Source organism: Homarus americanus, unplaced genomic scaffold (assembly GCF_018991925.1).
Source record: "Homarus americanus isolate GMGI-L3 unplaced genomic scaffold, GMGI_Hamer_2.0 scaffold30768, whole genome shotgun sequence".
Lineage (NCBI taxonomy): Eukaryota > Metazoa > Arthropoda > Malacostraca > Decapoda > Nephropidae > Homarus > Homarus americanus.
Window position 1 is genome coordinate 1,145,001 of NW_024746690.1, and position 15,000 is coordinate 1,160,000.

General features: G+C 41.3%; 1 long non-coding RNA gene across 1 annotated transcript in view; it reads left to right on the forward strand.

The window, feature by feature from the left end:
- Positions 1-15,000, forward strand: part of LOC121879399 — a 33,619-nt gene that overhangs the window by 15,556 nt on the left and 3,063 nt on the right. The gene's annotated exons all lie outside the window — the stretch shown is intronic.

Consider the following 15,000-nt stretch of genomic DNA (forward strand, 5'->3'; position numbering starts at 1 on the left):
TCGGAGTATAACCAGGTCGGAGTATAACCAGGTCGGAGTATAATCATCTGGGAGTCATCGAACTAAGCTCGAATCTTGTGAGCTCATTTGACCTTTTGAACCAATACGAATCTTGAGTCCGTCTACCTGAACCTTATGAATCTGTGACTATGAACCATTCTAAGCCTTATGGGTAAAATCTGACCCTTTGAAACTATTCAAAATTAGAGGCAAAATCTGAATCGTTCCATCAGTTAAAATCAAGAGGTAAAATCTGACATTTCATGAACCAATCAGAAACGAGAAAACTACCCCCAATTATATAAACAATTTCGAAGCAATTTTAAACGCGAATCTCTTTGAAAAATGAAACATTATGAAATCTCGCGGAAAAAGAAGATTTTTTTTTTACAAGCCAGGGGAAAAATGTCGCTTCGCAAAATAGTAAAAAAAAAAAGAAATCCTTCAATATTTTCACGAACCTGACTGAACCCAACAAACCAGTATGAACCTTTTCAAACCGGGGACGACAGACTTGGCAAACGAATCCGTATCGTTCGTCGTTTGAGCAACAGCGGACAGCGAACCATTCAAGAGCAAGTGTGCTTTGAAGTCAGTGTGTCCAGTGTTGGTGCAAGGAGGAAGGAGTCAGGTTAGGTTAGGTTAGGTTAGGTTAGGTTAGGTTAGGTTAGGAATATAATAGTAAATAATAACTTTTGAAAATACATAAAAAACAACAATAAAACAATGATGAAGACAAAATGATTGAAAAGAAAGAGAAACGAAGAAAAATAACACAAGGAAGAATAAGAATACAAATAATAAGAAGAAAAAGAAGAAAGCAGACCAAGAGGAAAAGAAACAGAAGAAGAGGAAAGAAGAGGAACACAAGCAGGAAGAAGAGGAGGAGGATGCAGAGGGTAAGGGGTGTTAGGGGGGATGGTAGGATGGGGTGGTGGGATGGGATGGTGGGGTGAGGGGGTGAGGGGTGAGGGAGGTAGGAGGGTATGGGGGTGTCCTAAGGAACAAGAGACGTGGCTGGGTTGGTCCGGCTAATGAATTGCTCCATTGCACAGAGGATAACATCGACCCAGCCAAACCAAAACTGAGATGAAGATCGAGAGATGGTGGAGGAGAGGCTGCTTCTGCAATCAAGAAATGGCCCAGGTTTTGTGAAGGTGTGTGGGGGGAGGTGTGTGTGTGTGTGTGTGTGTGTGTGTGTGTGTGTGCGTGTGTAAGATACGTAACCTGAACAAGTATGAGATGCACTCGTTAGCTGCGTTAGTGAGTGAGTGAATGATCTGACTGACTACTGACCGACTGACCGAGTGAGTAATTAGGAAGTTAGATCCTTAAAGGTGTGTGTGTGTGTGTGTGTGTGTGTGTGTGTGTGTGTGTGTGTTGAACTTACCGATAGTGAAGGAATTATGTGACGCGAACACTAAATTATCGCTCTAAACATCATTAATCATCGTTCAAAGTTTCAGTAGAGATTATATGATGAATAACAATAAGGGAAAACTGAAACAATAAGAAATAATGAGTGAAAAATATTGATATGAATGTGGCAGAGGAAATATAATGTGGATTTGTTCTGTGTGTCTGCCGTTAAGAGTACTCGAAGACTGTCTGCCGTTCCATCAAGATTGTCTACCGTTCCACCAAGACTGTCTACCGTTCCACCAAGATTGTCTACCGTTCCACCAAGACTGTCTACCGTTCCACCAAGACTGTCTACCGTTCCTCCAAGACTGTCTGCCGTTCCTCCAAGACTGTCTGCCGTTCCTCCAAGACTGTCTGCCGTTCCTCAAGCTAAGAGATACATCCCCCCCCTCCCCTCGTATAGTGACCCCCTCCCCCCTCCCCCCTTCCCCCTCCCCTTTCCTGGTGTTCAAATATTCTTAAATTGGTCCTCGGGGGAGATTCTCTCTCTTTTGATTGGTTGGGTTTAAGCCTCATGGTCCATAAACCTCTCTTTTGATTGGTTCTGCCAGTATCACGGTCTACCAATCATCAACCGTTGACAGATAACACTAGTCCCCCCCCCCCTCCTCCTCCTGACGTCTTTCTAATACTTTCTAAGGATCTTTCTTTCTTTCTTTCCTTTCTTTCTTTCCTTCTTTCTTTCTTTCTTTCTTTCTTTCTTTATGGTGAAAGTCATTAGAGAGTTGTAGGAGAGGAGGTCATTTTTACCTTTCAGTTGAGATACAAAAAAAATTGCTTTCTTTTAATTTACAGGTAGAAAGTAGTTTAACCATTCCCCGTAAGTTATGATTAGAAAACAAGTTACCTTTCTCAACAAAAAAATTTAGAAAGCAAATTAACCTTTTCTGTAGTTAAATGTAGCAACAAAAATAGAGTTACTACTACAGGGGGAAATTCTCTGTTAATCTCTCAACATCTCTTCGTGTCTCTACAAAGTCTGTGAACTGTACTGTATGTTAAGGAATAGTCATTATTGTATAAGTAAGATGATCACAGATGGATTATATAGAGCTGCTGACGCTTTTAAAGTGGAGATGTTATATGGAATTACTGTTTTTTTTTCTGTCAGTTTGTCTGTCTCTTGGGTATTACCGTCCATTAAATTCGTATTCTCTCTCTCTCTCTCTCTCTCTCTCTCTCTCTCTCTCTCTCTCTCACACACAAACAAAACACCCTAACCTAATCTAGAATTAAACCCAGTCATTAGAATAAACTCTAGTCTCTCTACATAACTATAATATAACACAAACTACATAAATTATACAAAGGCATATATAAAAAAAATATATATAATAACAAAAAAACCCGAAAAATTGCGCCAGGACACCGAATGAAAATAATGACATGGAAATATAATAAGAAAAAATAGCCTCTAGTGCTTGTTGCTAGTAGAGTGTAGGAGCTATTTCATCTGTCCAGGAGGTTGGTAGTGGTGGCACGAGATGGCGTTGTCTGAAGTCACTGTGGTCTCTGGCTCGCGTTTTCTCTCTCTTTCTCTCTCTCTATCTCTTCACCGACTGGGCTATAATGCTACTACCCTTCTCTCGCTTTAGTTCAATCGTTTCTTTTATTCCCTCTTTATCTGTCTTTCTCTCTCTCTCTCTCTCTCTCTCTCTCTCGTTCTCCCATCTCTTGCCTTCTTCAATTGGCCATAAACATTATATTGAAAGCCATTGGAAACATATATTGAAATTATATATTATACATACCTTTAATATACCATTCGTAGATATACATACATACATACATACATACATACATACATACATACATACATACATATTGTTCTACTAATTATATCTTTATCCTCTATTTCTTCCGATTTCTCTCCCTATTTCTTACTCTATTTTTATCCTGAGAATCTCCCAATTTCCCCCTATTTTGTTCTCCCCATTTCTCCTCCTATTTCTTTACCCCCCTGTCTCTCCTTATATTCCCCCATTTCCTTTCCCTATTTTTACCCCCTGTTTCTCCCTATTTTCTCCCCCCTTCCCCGGCCCCTGAGTCACCCTCTCCCGCCTCCTGAAGTAATCACACTGGGATCGCTCTGGCCAAATCCGCGGGGAGGAGGCTGATTGAAATTCAATTTTTATTTTTCCTTCTTCTGTCTTCTAGTGAGGAAACAGATGCGATTTACTGGGTAGTGAGGAATCTCCGAAGACCTGAGGGTGAATGAAGGTAGATAGAGGAGGGGTGGAGAGAGAGGGGGAGATGGGGAGGGGAGTTGAAGGTAGGTAGGTGGGTGGGATGATTTGGGGAAGGAGGAAAAAAACAAAAAAATTAAGTCGATTCAGGTTTGAGAAGAGAAATAGGTCGCTAAATTTGACTTTTGATTCGGAAGTGCTTGAATGTGGTTTGGGGATTGTGGGCGTGGGTGGTGGTTATATTGTGGGCGTGGGTGATGGGTAGGGGGGTGATGGGTAGGGGGGTGATAGGTGGGGAGGTGATATAGACTGTGGGGGATGGAATGGGGTGATAACAATACCAAACTAACTTCCCTGATGACCTGAGAGTACAGTTGAAAGTTGATTGAGGAATTGAGTTGAAGAGATGATAACTAATGGAAACCCTAAAACACCTTCAAAATAGAGATTGAGGAACTGAAGACCCGGGAGTAGATGGATTGACTTAAAAGAGGAAATTCACGACGATTGAAAGTAGACAGAGATAAATAGAGATATAAGTAGAAGAAATTGATGATGGTTGATGAGTAACCGAAACAAGATTGATGGGAAGTTGACTAAGATTGAAGACAAATTGTCAATTAATAAAAGACTCACAGGTAAATATAAAATTGACTTAAGAGGATGATTAATATGGTAAAAAAAACATCGAATAACAAAACAAAGAAAACGAAAGAAGAATTAAGGGATAACGTAGCTAATATTTTCATTTCAACAGATGGAAAAAATAAAACGGAAAAGAAAACAAAGAAAATGAAAGAAAATTCAAGGGGTAACAGCTATAATTATGACTTCCATAGCTGGTAAACAAAGAAAACTGATGGGGAAGAAAACGGAGGATAAACAAAGAAAATGTAAGACGTATTAAGGGGTAACTGAACAGAAGTTTCGATTTCGGCAGTTGGCGGGAAATATTACGATCATCAAATATTGTCTATGATATTGGCTTAATGTAATAAGAGGTGCAGAGAGGGAGGAAACGGGAGGGAGAAGGGAGGAGAGGGCAGGGAGGAGATGGGGGAGAGAGAGGAGAAGGGGGAGGGGGGGAGTGGAGAAGAAGAAATGAAATGACAAGAGATAAAGGGAAAGAAGTCGAGTTGGGAAGAGGAGGAGGGTGAGGGAGGTGGATTGATAATGTTGTGTTGGAGGTGAGGGAGAAAAAGAATAGTGTTGGAGAAGAGGGAGAAAGATAATGTTAGGGAAGGGGAATAGAAAACATAAACATGAGTCCTACACCTCCTCCACCCCCTCCTACACCTCCACCACCCTTCCTACACCTCCACCACCCTTCCTACACCTCCACCACCCAATCCTGCACCTCCACCACCCCTTCCTACACCTCCACCACCCCTCCTGCACCTCCACCACCCCTCCTGCACCTTCAGGAACACCAGTATAAAGCGTAGGAAGGCTAGAGAGCTGAGCGGGGAATGCTGAAGCGGAATCCAATTTCTGCCAACTCAGTCAGGTCTCCGAGCGCTTCTGGCCACGGTGGCCTTGGCTCGTTCGTTTACTGTTGTTCGTTTAACTCGTTTACTGTAGCTCTTTTTACTCGTTTATCCTGCCTAGTTTTACTCTTTAACTGTTGTTCGTTTAACTCGTTTACTGAAGCTCTTTTAAATCAGACTCGTACTAATAATACCATATTAGCATCTATATAAGTGTGTGTGTGTGTGTGTGTGTGTGTGTGTGTGTGTGTGTGTGTGTGTGCTTGCTTGCACTTCCGTGTACCCAAAAGAATTCATATCTAAGTGTATACATGTATTTGCTTTCGTGCTTGTGTATGTAGAATATTCACACACACACACACACACACACACACACGTACATATATACATACAATATCTGTCATCCAATATGTCATTGCAAATGTGTACGTACAAGCACGCCTATTTACGTACACACCTTCAAACGTACACGGGAAAAATGTATATACTTTTTTTTAACCACGTTACGTCAGAGGGAAGAAAATGCATTTCCTCCTCGTTATTGACCAGAGATGACAAACTACCAATCACCAAACTCCTTCACCATCCTCCTCCTCCTCCTCCTCCTCCTCCTCCTCCTCCTCCTCCTCCTCCTCCTCCTCCTCCTCCTCCTCCTCATGTAGCCAAACATACATTCATACATACATACATACACAGACAGATCAACAGACAGACAGACAGACAGACAGACAGACAGACAGACAGACTCGTACTACAACAACACATAATAATAAACTTCAACCAATCGTTAACTTTACTTGAAATTTCTGCACAAAATCACGTTTCATTCACCCTCGAACAGATGTGGTTCTTAGGGACGTCGACCAGGCTTCCTTTCTGCCCAAAATCGCTTACACACCCAACTTTTTCCTCGGGTATCTGCATGCATAGAAAACCCTTTGATGTTTATATATTTCGATTTATATATATATGGTTTATATATATAAATTTTGAGGAGTATTGATAGATTTAATTTATAGGATTTTTATTTATTTGTTTATTTTGGTTTATTTGAAGAGTATAAGTTCCCAGGTGTTGGTGGATGTATGGGAAGAAAGCGTTTATTTCCCGGGAGAGGTGTGTGTGTGTGTGTGTGGGGGGAGAGAAGGGAGGAAAAGGAGGGAAGGATTGAGTGTAGGAGAGAAGGAAGGATTGAGAGGGAGGGAGGGAGGGAAGGAGGGAGGGAGGGAAAGAGGAGGGAGGGGAGGGAGGAGAGAGTGAGGAAGGATGGAGGGAGCGTGGAGAGATGAGGTGACATTGATGGCCGTTCAGTGGTGTAGGCTGGGAGGGAGAAACCGTAACACCACCACCACCACCACCACTACAGCACCACCACCACTACCACCACCACTACCACCATTACACACCACCACCACTACCACCACCACCACCACCACCACCACAACCACACCGCCACCACCACAACCACTGTCACCACCACCACCACTACCAGCACCACCACCACCACACCACCACTACCACCACCACTACCACCACCACCACCACCACCACCACCACCACCACCACCACACCACTACCACCAACACCTACCACCACACCACAAGATAATCCGCCAGCATCACGCCACCACACGCGGGTGATAACGGCCTCCTTCCTAATTTGACATATATGAATCGAGGTTAAGAAGGAAGCTTTCAGAAAAAATTACAGCGCTAAGAGGGCAGGCGACACAGGGAGGGAGGAGGGGGAGGGGGGGAGAGAGGGAGAGGCCATTCAGTGAGAGTGGAAGGGAGAGTGGGTGGAGGGGAGGGGAGGAAAGGGTGGGTGAGAGAGGGAGAGAGAGGGAGATTGGAAAGGGAAAGAGGGTAGGGTAAGGGAGTGGGAGAAGGGTGGGTGGTAGAGAGGGAGGAGAGGGAATGCAGAGAGGGAGAGAGGAGGGAGGGATGGGAAGGAGGGAGGAGAAGTGAGAGGGGAAGGAATAGGGGGTATGGTGGAGAAGGGAGAAAGAAGAAGAGGAAGGGAGATAAAAAAGGGAGGAGACAGATCTATCAAGATAACAATAGATTGGAAGGGGAGGGAAGGAAGAGGAGGGGGGGAAAGGAGGAGAAAGAGGAGGAGGAGGAGGAGGGAGAAGAGGTGGGGAAGAAAGACGAGGAAGCGAATAATAATAATAATAATAATAATAATAATAATAATAATAATAATAATAATAATAATAATAATAATAATAATAATAATAATAATAATAATAATAATAATAATAATAATAATAATAATAATAATAATAATAATAATAATTTACGAATGAAAAAACAAATTCCTATCAGCCAATAACAAATCAGTACTCTAAAACAATTAACCAATGATAACCAACCTTACAGAACGCCGCTAAACACAAACACATCCTTCATACTCTAATCAATTTAGCCAATGAGACACAAGAGCGTGGGACTATTCAGCCAACCAATAAGAAACCAGCAAGTCAAAGAATTAGGTTTTGCTTGGAGGAGGGGGAGAGGGGGGAGGACGTGGGGCTACTTTCCGATAATGACGTCACCAGAGGGCGGAGCTATACACCAATAATAACAATAACCATTTGGTAAATATATCACACGCCGAAATATATTAAATAATAGTTCAAATGTATAATACAATGAATTAATGACGGCAATTTAAGAGAATAATAGATATAATACGAAAAATAGATTCAAATAAGAGGCACAAATAATTGATACAAGTCGGCAAAATACGCATCGCAATTTGCTTATAATTCAGGTCAGGTTATGAGTCTTAATGGCCACGTCTAAGAATGTATTTTATTTACACCACAAACAAGTAATAAATATCAACATGTATTTAGTCTATGGTATATTTCGTTTTGGATTTCAAAGATAAAATCTAATATACTAGAGGACTAGCTGTGTGTCTGTCTGTCTGTCTGTCTGTCTGTCTGTGTGTGTGTCTGTTCTGGGCAGCTGAAACGACACAATCGTTTTTCATCAAACTTGGTGGAAAAATTGCAAAAAAAATCGTAGAGTGGAACAAACCTGGTCCCATGTCGATGGTTTCTTTAGGAAGGCATTAATTAAAAATTTTATTTACGAGGGAAAACGATGCAAGTCTACGGACTTGGCGCACCCTAATTAACCATGCAAGTCTTCGGACTTGGCGCACCCTCATTCACTGTACGCTGTCATGAGCGTTCAAACTTTCACAAGGGCACTAAGGGCCCGCCATCACTTGTTTTAGTCTATATTAGAAAAATAAATCAACATACAGGGCTACCAACAGGGAAAAATCAACACGCAAGGCTACCAACATTACCACATAGACACGGGCACACAGTAAATTGTTTTGATATTATAAGATTCATTAATAATTTGCCGACTTAACAGGAAAAGTAATAATAAATATATACTATGTTTTAGCTTATGGATAAATTAGAAAAACAAAGTAACAGACATGGCTACCAACATACAAAATATAAACACACAGGGATACCAACGTTACCAAAAAAGACCTTAGCATTTTAAATCCTTACGTATTTGTTTATAATTTATAATCTTAATATATTACAAGCTTATTTTTGCTAATTATACACATACAAAATAATATAAATATACAGTAGCGATAATACAAGTACTTACCAGTTTTGTAGAGCTGTAGAATATTGTTTATTGTTGTAGTGGTTAAGGAGGTGGTTGATGTAGTGATTTTAGATGACAAGTAAATGTTTTATTCAGTGTTGGAAGCAGTATAAGCACTACACGACTTAAGTAATAAACTGCACTCTTGTTATAGCAAAGTATCGGGAACAAATCTTAACACATAGCTCAACGTACTGTAATTGATTCGTAAATTCTTCTAATTAATTTCGCTTAACACTTATTATCTACACTATAATAATTTTAATACACTTATAATTATATAGTTTTAATATATAACACGCATTTACGTCTTTCAAGAGGACAGAACGAGCTTAGTTTATCATTAGGGTCCCTTCACACTTAGACACAGTTTGCATATTTACGCCGAGTTACTCAGAGATCATTTCCTTCACACCACAAACCATTTCAAACACTTTTAACATATCTTTCACGTTTAACTTACGGTCTTTCCCTCCTTAACCTGTTGCAGTATCACTTATATTCCCTACTTACGACACTTTCAATACTTAAAGTACACTACAGTCCAGGAGAATTAGGAAAGTTTGTTAGGGAGGAGAAAGCAAACCGTCCACACTGTAAAGATCCCTGTACAAGTTGTGAGCGTTTCAAGTAGTCATTTAGAATACCCTAGCGTCGCCTCTATCGGTTACGGCAAAGCACTTCAGACTAAAACAACGAATCCGAATAAACCAATATCCGAATAACTGAATCCGAATAAACCAATATCCGAATAACTGAATCCGAATAAACCAATATCCGAATAACTGAATCCGAATTGATTTATTTTTTTTACTATTTCTTATTTATTGTTCTATATTACTGTATTTATTATTATTTATTGTTACTTTATCATTATTCCTTATTTATTGTGGAAAGGTGGGGTGAGGTGGTGAAAAGGTGGGGATGGGGGAGGGTGGCGGAAAGCTGGAGAAGGGAAGGGGCAGAAAGCTGAGGTCAGGTAGATACGGAAAGTTTTGGATAGATAAAAAGCTGGGTTCAAGGAGGCGGAAAGAAAGCTTGTCAAGTAAGAGGGGGAGGGGGCGGAAAGCTTTGAGGGGGTGGAGGAGGGGTGGAAGGGGTAGGAGAAGGCAGAAAGCTATGGGGGGGATGGGACAAGGAAGGAAGGAAGGAAGGAAGGAAGGAAGGAAGGGCGGAAGGTTATTACTCTTTCACAACATGTAATAACCTAGGCAGCTCTTCATCATAACATAATCAATATGCCACAGGACACATCTCTTGTACCAGGCTCGTCGTCATCAAGGTACAGGGGGATGGAAAAAGAATACTCCGATTTACAATACATTATCCTACTTATAATATGGAAATTCTTATACGTTCACCCTGTAGTAATGATGTCAGCTGAAGATATTCCCAAACTGATCTGACTTATGGATGTTTGACGTGTATGAGGGATGTTATGTGGGGTTTTATGTAGTTTTTTGTTATTTGTTTTCACTTTTGTGGATTTTATCGTGTGGTTTTTATTTTATTTTTCGTTTTTTTAATTGTTTGTGTTTTTCGTTGGATTGTTAATTTTTTTTTCATGTTTTGTTTTTGTACTGAAATGAATAGAAGTCGTTTATGTTTTTAAGTTTTTATTGTTGTATTTGTCGTAATAAAAAAAAAATACGTATATTTCAAGTTTTTTTTGTTTTATTTGCCGAACTAAAACAAAAAAAAAATCCCGCTCACTTCCGACTCACTTTTTTCATCAGCATCACAAAACAAAATATTTCTTGTATATAAAACTATGAAACAATTTAATTTACATATACCTGTTGACACCGCTCTCTCTCTCTCTCTCTCTCTCTCCATATACCTTCAAGGCGAGCCCCATCAACCACTAGTACAATAACACAAACTAGAAACCTTTTTCCTAGTTAATCTCACGAACCCAAACTGCCCCAAGATATGACCACTCAGACTGATGAAAGATTTATAAACACAATTTATATTTATATATTAAACCCCAAAAACATTTTATTTTGATATTTTGAATATTTGTTTTGTTGAGGAATTGATACTACTACTACTACTACTACTACTACTACTACTACTACTACTACTACTACTACTACTACTACACCTCGTCTCTCCACTTTATTCATCTACCTCTCTTCCTCCCTCCCTCCCTCCCTCCCTCCAGTCTCCACGGACCAACACCGACCGAAGCCAAACCACCGGGTCCGTTCCCCTGGAGACTGAGGTAAGACTCTCACTCCTTGACGTCCCCAGGAGACCCCAGGAGACCCGAGGAGACGGAGACCCCAGAACGGTGATCAATAGAGAGGGAAAAAAAGTGGCTGGAATTTAAGTCTCACTCGACTACTCTGATACACTTAAGGGGTGCAATTTTGGCCTCCTGTGTGTGTGTGTGTGTGTGTGTGTGTGTGTGTGTGTGTGTGTGTGTGTGTGTGTGTTGGTTGGTCCGGAATATCTCCCTCCACCACCATGGCTTCTGATTGGTCTGAGTTGTGATACGTACACACACACACACATACACACACACACACACACACACACACATATATACATAAGTTTTATCCCGTAATTGATTTTTTTCTTCAATGTTGCCTCAGACAACAGCTAGTTTATTGTACACCCCTATACTCATCCTATAAGCTGTAGCGCAAGGAAGGATTACAGAGTAGAGATTGAAGTCAACATTGTCATCTTGGGACGTGAGGTATATCTTGGGCATCCTGACGCACCCCCATCAACAAGACACTATGGCTCGGTGTAAGGCAAGTGATAATTTTACTTTAGGATATCAGGAACAAGTTGGGTGAGGATAAGGAGTCAGTTTCAGGGCTGTGAGTATAGGCAAATAGTTCAGTTTGTAGAGTGGATGACCAGTTACTAATTCTAGCTCCTTTATTACATTACCGTTAGGCTGAGTCACAACGACAGCACTATCAGCCCTCCCGCAGACAGTGTTAAGAGAGCCGTCAGTGTAGATGGTCTGTGTGTATGTATGTATTCAAGAGCTCTTAATTTGACGTTGTGTTGGGAAATAATGATTATGTGTGGGCAGTCGTTTAGGTTAGGTTAAGGTTAGGTTAGGTTAGGTTAGTATAAACGAGGCTTTTGAGGCTTTGTTTTAAGCGAAGGTTTAAGAACGCTCGTGTGTGTGTGTCTGTGTGTGTGTGTGTGTGTGTGTGTGTGTGTGTGTGTGTGTGTGTGTGTCTGGGGGAGAGAGAGGGAAGGAGCCAATTTTTTTAAGGGGTCTTGCCTACGCCATTATCTGGTCCATTTGTTGAGGTGTCTACATGGGCGAATGATGGGCCGTCACATCTCCGCCCACGCCCACTTGATCACGACGCCCCTGCCTTCTTTCCTTTCTTTCCTTCTTTCTTTCACGCCCACATTTTTCTTCTTTCCTTTTTGTCTTCCTCTTTTTACCCCCTCTTTACCCACTCTCTCCCTCCCTCCCTCCCTATCCACATCTTCCCTCCTTCCCCCCCTCCCTCCCCCCCTCTCTCCCTATCCACATCCATCCTCCACTCCATCCACATATCCACTGGCTGTACCCCATCTGTATTCATATAAAATATTAAATATAAAGAACAAGAGAGAGAGAGAGAGGAGAGAGAGAGAGAGAGAGATAACTAAATAGATAGATAGATAGATTAGTCCTCCTCTTTCCCCTCCTTCCTCCTCTCCCCTACTACCACGGTCACAGGTATACTGCAACAATGATCCAGGTAAACTCTCTCTCTCTCTCTCTCTCTCTCTCTCTCTCTCACTGTTCCTCTCTCCTTCATTCCTCACGTCAACACTCTCTCTCTCGTGTCCGTCACTGTTGCCACATCCTCATTTCCTGTTTCCTGTTACCAACGTCCGTCACTCATCAATAAATTATTGGTACACCTGAGCTAACTTCCCGACAGGTGTACTGGCTGAGGTAATGTTGGGAATGTTGCTTCGAATCCCTCGGTCATGTTGAAGGAAGGGGGGTAATATATTTGGATGTTTATTAAGTTGATGGGATGTTGATGGGATGTTGATGGGATGTTGATGGGATATTGATGGGATGCTTATTGATGTTGATGAATTTTTACCATACACCCTTCCTCCCTACCCACCCTCCCTATTCTCCCTACCTAATCTCCAAGTCTTCCTGTCCAGCCACTCCTGCACCATACACAATCCTCCTTCCTACCCTCCCTCCTCCTCCTCCCCCGCCGTCCACACCACCAGCTCGGGGACTTTACCACAAAGAAAGTCCCCCTAAAATCTTCTTCAATCCCCGACAGGATCTGACGTCCGCTGGAGTCGGTCGCCGAGAAAAGGACAGGGAGGAGAAAGAGGAAGAGGAAGGGAGGGGTGGAAGAGGGTAGGAGGGGTGGTGGAGGGGGATGGGATGGGATGGGATAGGATGGAGGAGAGGGGAAGGGGACCTCAAGACAGCAATATTCGGGTGTATTTGGGGGAATATCTGACCGGGTATGTTTGGACACATCTTGACGGTTGAGAATATTGGACCTTGTCGAAGTGAATGACGCAATATTGTGTGTGTGTGGAGGGGTGCCCAGAGGGAGGGGTAGATAGAGGAGGACCCATCAGCCCCCTTCCCCCGCCCCTCAGGGTTCTATTCTTCCCTCGGCTGAGTTTTTCAAGTCTTTCTCGAGGATTTGGGGGAGGAGGTCCTTCGTGCCTGGTCGAGAAAGACTTTGGCTGCAATTACTTCCGAGTTTATTTCTTGCCATGTTGGTTTGAGAGAGAAAGAGAGAGAGACAAACAGACAGACATACAGACAGACAGACAGACAAACAGAAAAACAAAATACTATCATTACCACCAAGTAATCAACACTAAACACTATACAGAACCAAAATACATACAGAATACATATATACATACTCTACCACAAGTATACATCACCACTAAGCTTACCCTCTCAAGCTTATGGTAACTTCGGTAAGCTTTTTATGTATATCTTGTTAAAGTAAGCTGAAACAAAAGCAAGACTTGACACTCTAGTTCACAACCCTTAATTAAAAAGTTAAGTCCATAATAAATGACCATAAGTAGAAGTAATTTACCTGAAGTGGATTTAGTTAGTCATTGTTGTTTATTTTTATTATTAGCTTATAACTTTGTTTCCTTCGTTCATTCCTTCCTTCATTTCATTCCTTCTTCCCCTCTCCTGAAATATTAACTTCTTGAGTACGATGGCTTAACCCCCTTGAGTACGATGACTTAACCCCCTTGAGTACGATGACTTAACCCCATTGAGTACGATGACTTAACCCCATTGAGTACGATGACTTAACCCCCTTGAGTATGATGACAACACGAGTACGATGACAACCCCTTGAGTATGATGACTTAACCCCCCTTGAATACAATGACTTAATCCCTTGAGTACGAGGTGTTAAGTCATCGTACTCAAGGGTTAAGTCATCGTACTCAAGGGGGTTAAGTCATCGTACTCAAGGGGGTTAAGTCATCGTACTCAAGGGGGTTTAAGTCATCGTACTCAAGGGGGTTTAAGTCATCGTACTCAAGGGGGTTAAGTCATCGTACTCAAGGGGGTTTAAGTCATCGTACTCAAGGGGGTTTAAGTCATCGTACTCAATAGGTTAAGAGATAATAGGAAGATAATTATCCTATTCTTATTATCACAGCTTGGAAGAGTAATACGATTTTCTTCTGAACAAACAAGTACATGAGCCTTTTGTTTTGACCCGGTGAGTCTCATGGTCTGTCTGTCTGTCTGTCTGTCTGTCTGTCTCTGTCTGTCTGTTTCTGTCTCTCATTCTTTTAATCTGTGTCTCCCTCTCTCTCTCTCTGTCTCCCTCCCTCTCTCTCTCTCTCTTCCTTTTTATTTTTTCATTATTTTTTCTATCACTTTTTATTACTGTGTTTATTCATCGTCTTATCATCATTTATCATCAAATTTTCCCGAAGTAAATTAACAAATCCCGTAACTCAAATGATGGCAGGTATTAATTTTTTTTTTTTCAGCTACAAAAGCAAAATATTTACCCATGGAAGTGAATCATTTTAACCACGACTATTTCAACTTTATAGTAACGTAAGTAAGTTATTTTAACCACGAAAATATAAACCTTTCTTTAACCACTCGTGTATGGGATCGCCTTCTGTGTTAAATAAAATCATCTGACGTTAACCAAATAAAATATTAAAAAAAAAAATACCAACTCTGTAGTGAAGATGTTAGAATAAAAACTAAAAAAAAGAAAAGAAAAGAAATTCGACCTTAGAAATAAA